Source organism: Typopeltis vanoorti, chromosome 6 (assembly GCF_054136105.1).
Source record: "Typopeltis vanoorti isolate ZY-2024b chromosome 6, IOZ_Tvanoo_1.0, whole genome shotgun sequence".
In the NCBI taxonomy this organism is placed as follows: domain Eukaryota; kingdom Metazoa; phylum Arthropoda; class Arachnida; order Uropygi; family Thelyphonidae; genus Typopeltis; species Typopeltis vanoorti.
The window spans coordinates 29,768,261-29,783,316 of record NC_143554.1 but is presented as its reverse complement, the minus strand read 5'-3'; positions in this window follow the sequence as shown (position 1 = coordinate 29,783,316).

Genomic DNA, 15,056 nt, shown 5'->3' with positions numbered 1-15,056 from the left:
CAAACTTTCTTTGCTTATGCTTGGATAAAGGATTAAACAAGAATATAATTTCTTGGCAAATTTAATTTAATTTGTAACGAAGTGAGAAAACTGTCTACTGTGAAGTGAGACATAATTTTACAGAGAGGATAGTTTCAAATGAAACAATGAAAGATGTTCTTTCCTATATAACAATTTTAAATTCATGTAAAAATTACATTTCATGATTTGTGTTTCTGATATTAAAAAAAAAGTATCAGTACAAATAAAACAATTAGATTCTCAAGATTTAAGTTTTAGTGTAATCATCATCATTTCTTAACAAATTTTTAACCTTCTTTAATTAGGTAATATTGCTATCTTCTATAACATGGGTATATTAGTTTTAATATTTAATATAAAAATGAGAAACAGATGTTGTGAAGAATTAATGGGGAATAATTATGCACAGGAAACTTCCTAATAAAAATAAAGATCTGATTATGTATAAATATTATATATGCATACCATATTTAGTGGCTGCAGATATCTCCAAAAATGAAATTATTTCATAGTCTCATTATGAATTTATGAAATTTATCTTGAGAACAAGACTATCCCATCAAATGAGTTTCAGAATTACTCAATCCAGAGAAAAGAAATTTGTCATAATTCTCTCAGAGTAAAGTGGAAAAAAAAAAAGACCACTGCTTTATACATACTAGACATGACCCCAAAAAAAACTCAGTTTTATAACCACGTAGGTCTATCACCTCCTACATGCTTTTGAAGAAATGACCACATTTGTTGATAAAATACAAGATTATGACAATGCTAACACCAGTTTGTAAAAATACTGGTGCAGGATTATTTTAAATGATACTACTCAAGTGGTATCACTTTTTTTTTTTTTTTAAATGTTGGGCTCATATACAGGAGGTTGACTGGTCAACCTATAGTACGTTAGTACCGTATATGGGTGATGGCTTGTGAAAGGAGAAACTTGTTTATATTTGATTTGAACGCCTGTATATTGTTTTCCTTGGGAAATATGTCAGGGAGGGAAGACTATTCCACAGTACTGCAGTAGCAGGGATGAATGAGGAGGAGAAGAAACTTGTTCTGTGGATTTTGAGGTGTACTGTAAAAGGATGTTGGGCAGCAGCTGTACATATTCCAATGGGCTTGGTACAGGGTGGGGGAATTATTGATGCTGTTTCAGATGAACCTTTTCTGTGAAAGTATTTATAGAATATACAGATTGCAGAGACCAAGCGTCTATGTGAAAGTGGGGGGAGCGAGTTGGTGAGGGATGGGTCATTTATTAGTCTAATTGTTTTCCTTTGTATTGAGTCAAGCATTTTGAGGGAGCTTTTTGGAGCCCTACTCCAGATGTGAGAGCAGTATTCGAGAGCTGTGCGGATTTGTGACTTGTATAGTGTTAACAGCTGTTTAGAGGTGAAGTAGCGTCTTGAGCGAAAGAGAAAAACCTAGTTTTTTGGAAGCTGAGGATGCAATGGTTGTGATGTGTTTATGCCAGGAGAGGCTTGATGTCAAGGTAATTCCGAGAAGAGAAATTTTGTCTTGTCTGTGAATTTGAGTGTTATCAAAAACAATGCTGGGGAAAAATGGTTCTTTTTTGTGAGAAATAAGACAGAACTGGGTTTTACTAGCGTTGAAATTGACAAGATTGTCTGAGCCCCATCGGAAGATGGCTTGGCGGTTGGAATTAAGGGCAGTGGTGGTTGATGTTCTGTGGGTTGAAGTGAGTTGTGAAGGGTAGGGTTTGTCAAATGAAAGGGAGGAATGTAGTGTGCTGTCATCTGCAAAGCTGTGTATTGGGTTAGAGGTCAAAAAAGTTAGAGGAAGAGGGTCACTGAGAGAACTGAGCCTTGAGGGAACCCTGGCATTGGTTGGATGGTGAGAAGATAGGGAGCTGTCTACCATCACACATAGTGTGCGTCCAGACAGGAAGCTGGCAATCCATCTGCAGAAGTCCTGAAGCAGTCCAAATGATGGGAGTTTGCTTAGTAAGCCTTTGTGCTAGACTCGGTCAAAGGCTTTGGAGATATCAAGTGCAACTACTTGGGATTTGCCAAATTTCTCCATAGCGCTTGTCCAGTGATGGGTGATGTATGAGAGTAGATTTCCTGTTGAACGGCTTTGGTGGAATCCGTACTGGTGGTCGCTTAATAGCAGGGTACCTTCAAGGTAGATTATGATTTGAGAGTTGATTTTCTCCATTACTTTAGATAGAAGTGAGTGAGATAGGGCGGTAGTTAGATGGCAGTGATTTGTCACCCTTTTTAGGAATGGGTTGAATATAGGCCACTTTCCAGGTTTTGGGATATATATATACCAGTGGAGTAAGAGAGTGTGTACAGGTAACATAGGATAGGAGTTAGTCCAGATGCACAGACCTTCAGAATAATTGGAGGAATTCCGTCTGGGCCAGGGACTTTTTTTTTGTGTGTCTAATTTAGACAGCAGGTTTGTGATGTCTTTTTGGCAAAAGGATATAGGGAACATTGTATGTTGGGCAGTTGGAATGACTGGAGGGCATTTGCCATTGTCAGTTATGTGTGCGTTGGCGGCAAAGTGTGATGCCAGGAGGTTAGCTTTTTCTATGGGTAATGTTGCAAATGAGCCATCTGGGTATGATAGAGGTGGGAATAGTGTAGGGCAAAAGTTACGGCCAATTGCCTTGGCAAGGGACCAAAGGCACGGCTTCCGTTTGGACAGGCTGCAAGCTTCCTGCTTTTTGCCTGTTCAAAATCTGTTTTGGAAGTATTGATAGTTTTCTTGAATTTGTTTCGGGCTTCAGTGTAGGCATTGAATGAGGATGGGGTTCTTGATTTGAGCCAGTTGTGGTATGCCTATTTTTCATTTGTAATGCCTTAGCACATTTTTTGGAGAACAAAAGTTTAGTTAGGGGGACGGCGGGTCTGAGTAGTGTGGGGAATATGTGCTTTCATGCCAGCGAGGATCACTTTGGTGATGCGTTCGGTGCATATGTCTGGACTGGAAGATCGGAAACAATAGTCTAACCATGGGAATGAAGCATAGTGGTCTCGGAGACTGTCCCATTTGGCACTATTATAATGCCAAGCTACTCTTTGGTGGGAGTAGCTGTGTAGGCGTTGTTGCATGGGGGAGGAGATAAGCACTAAGTTGTGGTCAGAATTACCCAGGGGACTTACTACATTCACTGAATATTTGGAGGGGTCATTAGTAAGGAGGGGAATGGTTTGGGTTATCTGGTATTCTGGCCGGTTTTTGAACAATTTGTGCAAGGTCATCAGTGACTGCAAATGTTTCAGCATCCCTGCCTACAGGATCTGTATGAGTGGAAAAAGAAAGCCAATTGGTGTTATGGACGTTGAAATCACCCAGGAGGATGATTTCACTGTTTGGGGAGTGGAGAAAATCAACTTTTAAGGAGAGGAAATGAAAGAGCTCTGAGATTGGTGGTGTTAGGAGAGAAATAGAGACAGCAGATAAATTTGACTGAGTGGGGGAGGGATATCTTCAGCCAAAGAAGGTCGAAGTCGGGCGATTCCAAGCTAGTTGTTCTCTGGCAGGGTATGTCAGAGCGGATATATGCACAGATGAGTCGAAAGGAGTTAAATAGTGTATAGTTAGGAAGGTTGAGATGAATAAGGGGGAAGTGAGATTTGAGTTTCGGTTAAAAAGAGTAGGTGGTGGGGTTTGGTGGACTGCAGGTGGTAGTGGATACTGTTGAGGCCACAGATGTTGGTGAAGTGGATATGCAAGGTTCTGTAAGACATGGATTTGACCCCAAGGATCCTGCATGTTTCCTATGCAGTGCCTGCATGCTGGTGTTCTTGGTTGCTACTGGCGTCACTTGGGTTTTGTACTAGTTTGGATTGTTTGTAGTCTATTACCCAACCGTTGTCTCCATTTTGGCGTTTTTGTTCTCTCTGGACAAAGGTTAAATCAGGTCGTGCACGTATGAGCAACTGGGGACAAGTGTCCTTTAGCTTGTTGTTTATCGCTGTTATAAATTTGTTGTTTATTTGTTAGTTGCAGGTCACTTTCACGAGACTTGGATAGTTCGTTCCATCCTTTCTTTTGTTTATGGGTCCGATACAATGGCATGTGACGATGTTTCTGGGATCGAAATTGCATTCTCCTGCAAGTTTGCTGATGTCTTCTTTTAGGGATTTACTTTTCTGTCAGAAAGATCAGGATAACAGCATTGAGTTTCCTATTTTCAGCATCAAGCGACTCATGTACCGATGATGTGATTAGTTCGTTAGCAGGCATGTGTGCACTTGCAGTCGGGCGTTGAGCGTCTCGAGCTTAGCTTCCAACTTTCCGATTTTGGAGGAGAAGGTATCGATTACAATATTAAGCTGCTGCTCGAGGTTTGTGACTCATTTGCCTAGGTTTAGTATCTATTTTATGGAAGGGAGGCACATCATACAGAAGTAGGGCTGGTTTTGAGCGGTGAAAAGCTTGTGCGCTGATTAATTTATTTTCACGCAAGAAATATGTATCCAGTTGCAGCATAAATTGCACAATATACCTTTTTCCCCCTTCTTTGATTTCTGTTTCACAGCTGCAGCACTTTTAATATCATTCAGTTTGTCGTTGATTGGTGACGCTATGCTGATGGGGCTCGAGGTAGTCTTCCGTTGTTGGCTTTTGTTGCCGCCATCTTTATTTTGGACGGTAGGCATAGCGCTTTCACGTGGCTGTTTTTTAGTTGTAAAATATAGCAGATTTAATGGACTATGGGTACTTATGAGTTGTACTGTAGTAGTCAGCTGCTTATTTTGTACAAAAAACACTTGCAGTTACCATAAAATGTGGGAGCACAAATTTAATGTTGATTATTTGCTGGCACCACCTGTGCTTTTGCACAGGTGGCGCCAGCAAATAATCAATGCAGCAGTTCAACTGCCTCCAGCCAGTCCTCTCTAAGGCCATGTTTTCCTCTAGTCCAAGATATTGGAAGTCCCCTGTGAAGCTGTCCAGTCATCAATGTTTACATCTTTTCTTACTTCTTTTGCCTGGCAGATTCAATGCCAGCACTCTTCTTCCCAAATAGCATTTGTCACATATTGTGACCAAACCACCTTAGCTTATCAAGGACATATGATTTCTTAATCTTCAAGATACTTGAGTTACAACTCTGGTTCAGTAAGTTTTTGATCTTACTAAATCTTATTATACCAATTGAAAGTTAAGACATTCTCATTTCAGCTACATTCGTTCTCTTCACCCTTTCCTTGGTCATTTGCCAGATCTCACTGGTATTACTACTGGTGTTTTTGTAGATCCTTCCTTTTAACTTGCTAGACACTTTTATATCACACAACACCATGTGTCCATCACTTTGTACACATGATCCTAGGTATGTGAACTTAGACACACATGGCTGTCTGTGCTCTGTAATGTTACACTCCTTACTGCTTCACCACAAGGCATGTACTCTTAGTTCTACTAAACCTCAAGCAAGTATCTTCAGTCTTTGTTCAGCTTCCTGCTCAGATTTTGTGCAAATCACCACATCAGCAGCTCTATGTTGTTTTGATAATTCCTTTCACTCACTTCAGTTTTACCCCTTTCATTTCCACTTGGCAGAGAAGAGTAGAGTATTGTGTTGCTCCGCCACTGCATCTCTTGGTACTACCTTACAATCATTTACCTTCTTCGTGTGTTCTCTTCTGCAGAGTATGTAGTCCACCTGGGGTGCTCATGTTTCAATCATCTGTTTACTCTTCACAACAGAGTAAGAAGAGTAGTGGATGAGAGTAAGGCATACACTGTCGTTTTTTTTTTTTTTTTTTTTTTTTTTTTTTTTTTTTTTTTTTTTTTTAATTTTGCAAAGGCATTTGACATGGTGCCACATGACAAATTGGTTGCAGTATATGGGTTTGGATATTCAGGTTAGTGGATTTGATTGGTAACTGATTTTCTGAAAAATATTAGAGTTGTATATGAGGGATAAGAATCAAGTAGTAGGAAGGTTATAAATGGAATTTCACAGGACTAATTACTGGGACCATTACCGTTCATTCTTTATGTCAATGATAATGTCATAGGACTACAGGGAGATATTCAGTTGTTTGCAGATAATGTGAAACTTGGTAGGATTATTAATAACAGTGCTGATGTTTGGCCTTTTCAAGATTTGAATAAGCTGGAAATGTGGGCAAATGAATGAGGCAGGCAGACTAAATGTAAGATTTTAAAATTTAGGATCCACAGATGGGTTGCTTCATTCTTATTTGGTGGAATTATACTGGAAGAAAGGGGTTTTGGGGTGATTGTAGATAGAAATTTGAAGTTCAGAGGACATATAAAGGTTATGAAGACATCATGGAGAATTGCAGCAATGTTGAGGAGGATATTTACCACAAGAGATAAAAAGGGTGATGGTTCCATCATATAAAACTGTGATAAAATCACATCACGATTTATGTGATCTGGTGTCCTGGATTTGAAGGGGATGTAGTAACATTGGAGAGGGTATGGAGAAGGATAACAAAAATTATATCAATCCTGTACAACAGAGGTCAGCAACCTTTCACCAAAAAGGGTACCCTGAATGGCTGACTTATAATAAAATGCACTTTACCTTAATGTCCTTGCTGACAGTTGGATTGTATTTATTGCTGTTGTTATTTGATTTTTATTTTCATATTCATCAAAAAGAGACTCAGAAACCAACAATATGGCTTCTTTATATAACTCACCCTCTAAAAATGGTTTATTTTTATTTGCTAACAAATGAGCAATTTTAAAAGCGGCAACCATTGTTTTCTTTGACTGTGAAGTTGGCTTGGTAAAAATGATTTGTTGTTTAATTAAGTTCAGCTCACAACTCCTTTTTTTTTTTTATTAATTATAGAATTTACAGGAAAGTTTTTATGAACAATGTTGAAATATCTCTCTACATTAGACTTTTTAGGAACCACAATTCTTGCACTGCATAACAAGCATATAGATTTTCTCTTAAAATAAATAAAACCTAATTGTTCTTCCCACTCTATGTTAAAGTTATAAATCTTTTTCTTTTTATTTATGTTATTAAAGTTATAAAACTGATTGTCACTTGGTCACTCTAGAAAAGAATTCAGGCTACTAGCCTAGTGGGACTGAAGTGCATAACCCATAACTGTTGATGGGTAGTTTGCATGCACATTAAAAATATTTGAAGGTTGTTTAACGCTTCAGTATCTATCACAGTGGTGGGCACTTAGGTGCCCGTGAGGGCTGTGTTACTGACCCCTGCTGTACAGGTATTGATTATTAGGATAGATTGAGAGAATGCAGACTGTGTGAGAAGGCAAAGGGAAGAGGGGTATGATTGAGAAATTTAAGCTGTTGAAGAGTTATTATGAAATTAACACTGTTGAGATTTTTCAAATGGTAGAATGAGGGGAAGGAACAAGGATAAGTTGTAAAAGGAAGTAGAGGTGGGAGAATGGAACAAAGTACACTTTCACCATCCTGAGAGGATGATGAAAGTGTAATTGGGTGATGAAATGAAGGAGTGCCATGATAGACTTTGTATTGACTAGCATTGACCTTTTACAATGAGTCCTGTGACTTCATGGGGATCGAGAAAATAATACCTATAATAATTATTATTATTTCTTGGGCATCACCATGGAGTCAGAGACTAATTGTGGGAGATCAGCTCTATTACTCACACAATACTTATCATTTGGGTTGGCTATGGGGGGGAGACATTGTATAAGTTGTCTGCAATTAGTAAGCACTAGTGAAGGATATCTTTTTTATAATTTAGTTAATAATTCATTATATTTTTTATTTTACAGGGATGTATAATAGATTGTGTTATTTAGTTTTAAGTAAACCTTGTATTTTAATTTAAATTTGATATTGTCAGTATGGCATCATTAAATGGTAGAACAATGTCAGCCAAGATGTTGTAGTTAGATGAAATGAATTTGCATGATTTTGTTCAGTGCAGTGCGTGTGGTAGAGAGATATATATTCTTGTTGAAGGATTTATGGAAGAAGAGCAAAACTGGTGAGTGATAGTATGTGGTAAGTGTTTTGAGAATGACTGAGTTGGGTGGAGAGAATGAAGCAAGTGTTAGTACAGTAGACTCCGAAATTTTAATGTTCAGAATAGACGTTATATATATGTGGTAGAGTTTTCAGAGAGCTCCTGAAAGCTAAGTATAATTTTGAGTGAAAATTGGAATATTGGTTTAAATCTTAATGTAGTATTGTTTATTTTTGGTAGCTTGTTGTGTCTGTGTGATTTTGGTGTGAATTCCGTTTTATTTAACTTAGTATTTTAAAGATATGTTTCATAGAATAGCACATGGCAGCAATGCGACGAAAAATAATGGCGTCCAAAAATACAATGCCTTTGTTCAAAAACTTTAATGTGAGGGAGTTTGTCCAGTGTGATATGTATGCTTTCCCAAAAGAGGCTGGAGTTTGGATGGAAAATGATAGTGGTGTGAGACTGTGCAGAAAGTGTAAGGAGAGTGGGAGAGTTTCAGAAATGAAGGAAAGAGTATTGTATGGTGACTCGTTATTAAGAGGTGTGATAGATGGGTTTAACTAAATCGTACTTACCGGGTGCAAAATTTAAGGATGTAAGTGAGAGTATTACAGCACAAAAACAGAGGATGAAAGAATTGATAGTTGTGGCTGGTATGAATGAACTGAAAGGAGATAAATTTTTTATGAGAGAGGACTTGAAAGTATTGTTAAAGGTAGCGAAAGAAAAGAGTAACAGAGTTAGGATAGTGAGTCTGTTGCTGCAATACGACAGAGAGGAGTTTAGGAGGAAGGCCATAATCGCAAATGACTTTATGTGCAGGTTATGCAGACAGTGTGGTGTGGAATTCGTGGACGTGTGGAATGAGTTTGATGGGCGAAAGGATTTATACAAAATGGATGGCCTGCATTTGAATGGATTTGGTGTGCGGAGACTGGAAAAAGTGTTGCTGAATGAAGTGAAAATGGATGTGCAGAACCAGGGAAAACAGAACTACCAAGGAGGGGCAGAAGTGGATATGCGGACATCAGTGAGACAGTTGAGTGGAAAAATGTATATAATGTACCCAAGCCAGTACAAAGGACAAGTAATCGGAATGGGATAATTAGAATAATGCATCAAAATAGGGGTGGGACAAAGGGACCTCTGCATTTCATGTATACTAATGCCAGGAGTATTAGGAACAAGAAGGAAGAATTTTTGGCCTTGGTTGGCTCCTCCTGGCTACAGGTTATTGGCATTAGTGAAACATGGCTGATGGAAGATGATATAGTTAGTGGGATAGAATGTGTAGGTTATAGTGTGTTTAGGAGGGACAGAGAGAATAAAATGGGGGAAGAAGTGTTACTGATGATAGCTGATGAACTGCAGCCAAGGAGAATTGAAGTTGTATTGCAGGATAGTGAAAAGAGCTCATTTGAGGCAATTTGGTGTGAGATTAAGACTGGCAGAACAAAATATACAGTTGGGTGCTGCTATAGACCAGGTGATGGAATAAATGGTGGAGATAGTATGCATAAACAAATTGATGAAATGAGTGGAAGGAGGGTAATTATTATGGGGAATTTCAACTATGGTAACATTGATTGGAAGGAGGAGAGGACGCATGTGAGGAAGGAACTGGATTTTATTCCATTATTAAGGGATAACTATCTGAGACAGCATGTAAATGAAAATACTAGGAGTTTGAGAGTGCTTGACCTGGTAATAGCATCTGAGAATTTGACTATGACCATGAATATGACCATGTTGCCACCTATTGGTGAGAGTGAGCATAAGGTCTTGACCTGGAAGGTGGCTGAAGGTGTGGAATTTTCGAATAAGACAGGGTATATGTGGAATTACCGTGTGGGCAAATATGACAATCTTAGGAGATTGCTTTGTTCAGTGCCACGCCATGTAAAACTGCAAGGGTTGGATGTTGATAGAGCATGGGAAGTGGTCAAGGAGCATTTACAGGAGGTTATGGCTGATTGTATACCTAGGGTTCGAATAGTAAAAGAAGTAGGCGTTAAATGGATGAATAATATCATTAAGCTTGAGCTGCAAAAAAAGAAACAACTGTGGAGGGAATTTAAAGAGAAAGGTGACCTGCAGGCACACGAACAGTATAATGCACAGGCCAAAAAGGTAACAAGTGTGGTAAGAAAAGCAAAAGCGGATTATGAAAGGAAACTAGCTATGCAAGCTAAAGAGAATCCCAAAACAGTTCTTTCAATATGCTGCAAACAAACAAAAAACTGTACATGCAGAATGATTTTAAGGAATGCCAATGGTAAGGAGGTCACTGAATCAGTCGATATAGTGGAATTACTGAGTGAGCGCTTTGCAAGAGTATATTATCCAGGTGGTGACATTGAAGGAATGAAGGAACCATTAGTTTATATGGGAATTGTGGTGAATGAAGTGGAGGTGAATAGTCTATTACAGAACCTTAATGTGAATACATCTGTGGGATTGGATGGTATACCGGCACGGGTCTTACGTAAGCAGCTAAAGAATTATCAGTGCCCTTGACCATTTTGTTTAATTTGAGTCTCGGCTTTTCACCCCCTCGGTTAGTCCCGAGGGGGTGGAAAGAGGGGACAATAGTTCCACTGCAAAAAGGAGGATCCAAGACTACTGTTATTACCAACCAATCAGCATATCAGGAGTCGTTGTCAAGGTCTTGGAGAAAGTAGTCAAGGGAAAAATACAGGAATGGATTGATGAAAATGAGATACTGTATGGGGGACAGCATGGCTTTGTGAAGGATAGATCATTCCTCAGTAACTTGCTCAAGTTTTATAACACAGGGATGGCTGAACTGGATAGGGTTAATGGGTTTACACTGATACTGCTGGACATGGCTAAGACCTTTGACAGGATACCACATGGAATTCTAATCCGTAAACTGCAACATATGGTAATGGATATAGGGTTGGCGAGATGGATAGGTGGGTGGTTGATGGAGATATACCAGAGAGTAGTTTACTCAGGAGTAGAGTCCAAAAGACGGCCTGTGACTAGTGGTGTGCCGCAGGGTTCTATTCTTGGACCACTGCTGTTTAATTTATTCATTAACGATATAGGGAAGGATCTAAGAGGAACAGTTCATTTGTTCGCTAATGATGCAAAGTTGGGTAGGGCAATAGTGAACGCAGAAGATGAGATGTCAAAATTTTGCAGGATAATTTGGACAGATTGGAGTTCTGGGCTAAGGAGAATGGATGTCAATTTAATGTGACAAAATTTAAGCTTATGCATTTTGGGGTGAAAAGATTAGCAGCAGTATATCACATTGGTGGAACTGTACTCCAGGAGATTAATGAGGCCAGGGACTTCGGAGTGTTGGTGGATAGGGAGATGAAGTTTAGGGGGCACATTGCAAAAGTGGCTAAATCAGCTCATCAAATCACTTGGTTGCTGAAGAATACTTTGACGAGCAGAGATAAGCAAGTTATTGTTCCTCTCTATCGAGCCTTGATAAGATCCCATCTCGACTACTGTGCCCAGATCTGGTCACTTAGGTCTTGATGGGGAGGAGATTGAGAAGATCCAGAGGCGAGTGACCAAGATGATAGCAGGTCTATGGAATGAACCTTATGAAAACAGGTTGAAGATTTGTGGGTTGCAGAAATTGGTTGATAGGCGGAAAAGGGGAGATATGATTGAGACATTCAAATTGCTGAAGGGTTTCTATAGGATTAATTCAGAAGATATTTTTGAGATCAGGACTGGTGGTGGGAGAACTAGGGGACATCTATGGAAGCTGGGCAAGAGTGTGGTTAGCAAGGGTGTTAGAGCTGGGTTCTTTACTTTTAGAGTGGTAAATGAGTGGAATAAGCTGCCAGAGTCTGTTGTGGGTGCTATGACAGTGAGCGAGTTCAAGGCAAGGTATGATAGATACTGTGAGAATGTCAAATAGTTTTGTGGACATGATGTTTAGGGTCTCCCTAGATGAGTATTATTACGGGGACTCCCTCGAGTCGCCCGTAATAATAATAATTATTATTATTATTTTCGGGCTACTCCAGGGAGTCCTTAGACTCATCGAGGAGGCCCTAAACATCATGTCCACACAACTATACGACATTATTTGAATGTATGGCAGTGGAAGTTTGGGAGAACAATGCATACCTCAGTAAGGAAATAAGATGATTGTGTGTAGTGGCACGAGTAGTAACATTGCAGAAACATCACGAGATTAGCAGGACTAAAAAGAAAAAAAAAATTGTATGGAAATTCTATGTTCAGAGAAGTACATAATGAAAGTAGAACAAAATCTTGTTTCCCTATGCTCAAAAACAAATACTATTAGTAATGCTATCAAGGTGCAGAAAGATAAGGATGAAAGAATTAACTTTCTTGGTTGGCACTAATGAAGTATTCAATGGGGTGAGGGGCAAGGAGCTGACAGCAAATGAATTAATATCTATGTTGTGAAGAAATACTGTAGGGTTTGTGGATTTATGGTGTGAGTTTAACAAATGGAAAGATTTGTATAATGCTAATGGACTGTACTTAAATGGTTTTGATGTTTGTATTGACCTGGTCATAGATCAGAAGAACTGTTCATAACCAAGATGGCCACATGGTCCTGACTTGGGAGGTTGCAACATACAGGTAAAAGTCTGTTCAAGAAGGGCTATATGTGGAACTACAAGGCAAGTGATCATGATAAGATTAAGGGGAAGCTTGAAGCTGTACTGCAGCAGAAAATCTTGCAAGTCAATGATTTTAGCAGTGCATGGGAAGTACTTAACAGGCATCTGGAGGAAGGAATATCAAGCAATACCCAAATTCATGGGTGGTCCACTGTGGTGCAACATCCAAGTCTGGTTTTCCCATAATTCAGGTCTGTTTCTGTACACAGCATCCCTCAAACGTGCTAAAACTTATTGGTACAAATCTTTTTTTAACATCTGACCATGTGGTACAAATTCATAATGGATAATGCCTTTCCAATCAAAAAACACAACTGCATCAGTGCTTTTTGTGATCAAGTAGACCCTTTTCCCACCCACTGCGACAATTGCATCTTGTTTTCAACATCTTAACAAGTTTGCTGCAAAATTGCAAACTTGTTAAAAATTGAGCACTGGGTTTATGACTATGATCAACCAAAAAAAGCACAGCTGAGTCAGTCAAAGATAAGGGTGATGTAAGTTGTGTTTTTGAAGTTCGAGGAACATATGTCGTTCTTCAAGCTCTTTCATTGTCACTAATCCGATGAACAGCTTGTGCACATACTCACTTCAGGGGATGTAACTCAACGACTAATGGCAGTTTGTTGTCAAAATCTGCCATTATGTGCCCTCAGTAGCTGCAGCATGCCCTTTGTGCTGTTGGAGTCTTTTTTTTTTGAACATATTTCGTATATATTATCCACAAATCCACAATGTTGTTTTTGTTCTGCACCTGCTGCTTAATGATTCTGCTCATCCATCTAACTCCTACCTGATTTATCCTCTTGACTCTGGATATACAGTTTGATGATGCTTTCTTGAACCCTTGACAATCTCTTATGCCATGGAACTGCTCTTACCTCAGATTATCATAATTACTTGATTTGCAATTCTGCATATATCCTTTCTTATAAAATCTCCTACATATCTGGTGATATCCCATGTCAAGACCAAATGAGTGCTTTCCTCAAGCACAGGTGTGTGACTGCAGTGGTTACCTCTAAATTCTCTGATGTTATGCTCAGATCTAAGTTTCTCAAACCTTCACTCCACTCGATTATATGTTGGCTCTCAGGTAATTATCTCTTAGTAGCTGTATAAATTGCATTTCCTTCTCTTCTGGTGATCATTCCTCCTCCTGATCTACATTTCTATATCTGACCCCCCCCCCCTAATAATTACTCATCCTACACTCACTATGCCAATTTATATGCTATCTAAATTTTCTCTTGTATCCCCTGTCCTATAGCAGAAAAAACTATATACAGCAATCCCTTGATTAGTGCGCTCTTTAAAACAGGCACATTAATCGAATATAATAACCTATAGGAAAAAGTATAATTCGTTCCTCAAATTTCGTTTTTGAACCTTAATTTTTTATAAAAGAATTAAGTATGTCTCAGGACCTAGTTAAAGGAAAACCATGAAGCTGAAAGACAATAACACATATTCAGAATATAAATTTTATTATTCTACTTCTTAACAAAGAATTGAGCTAACGTAGTTTGGCAGGCATTTTGTTTCTTTTTTTCATACAACTGATGGTATAGCCCTACTGCCTCTTCTGCAAATTTTTTACTCCTTCTCTCTTCATCAGGGTCAGCCTCTAAGCATTGTGGCTTAAAAACTTCGATTGTATACAAAAAATATTTTCGAATTGTTTCTGTGAAATCTCTTTTGGCTGACTATCAGTGGTTAAATTTTCTTCATATTCTTCAGGATCTTCCCGCTGTGCATCTAAATTACTCAATTCTTCAGAATGAGATTTAATTAACTCTTAGACGTTATCATTGAAGGGGAGAAAGAAATGAAGGATGTACAAAAGGGTCGCCAACACACGAAATCACGCGCTTTACAGATAAAATTTCCCAACTGTTATACAAGCAAAATAGTTACCACTTTAAAAACTACAATGATCATAAAAGAGAAGTTAATTTTCTGACGTATAATAATAAACACCTCATCCCAGAAGACAGATTGATTACCCTATTATCAGAATGGATTCTCCTTTTTGTAACGTGCACAGAAGTGTCAAAGGGTCTTGAATCTGTGGGCGTACTATAGCAGACGACATAAATTTTGGCAATAAAAATTTGGAACATAGTGTACATGGAAGCAGTGTAGTATGCCATTAAAAATAACTTTGTAAAATGTTTTAAATCGGTAACTAAATTATTTCATTCTGGTGAGCGATTTTTTAAAATAGTTAACCATAAAAATGTATAGATAGAAAATTTTTAAAATCTGTAACATTTATTTTTAAGATGTATATAGGTGCAATAATCGAATTTGGGTATCGAAAAAAAATGATGCACTAATCGAGGGATTACTGTATTCCAAACTGTCGATTTTATATCAGAAAGCCTCAACAAAGTAGAGATGCCAAGAAATTATATTTTTGGTTTCATCCTTTATCC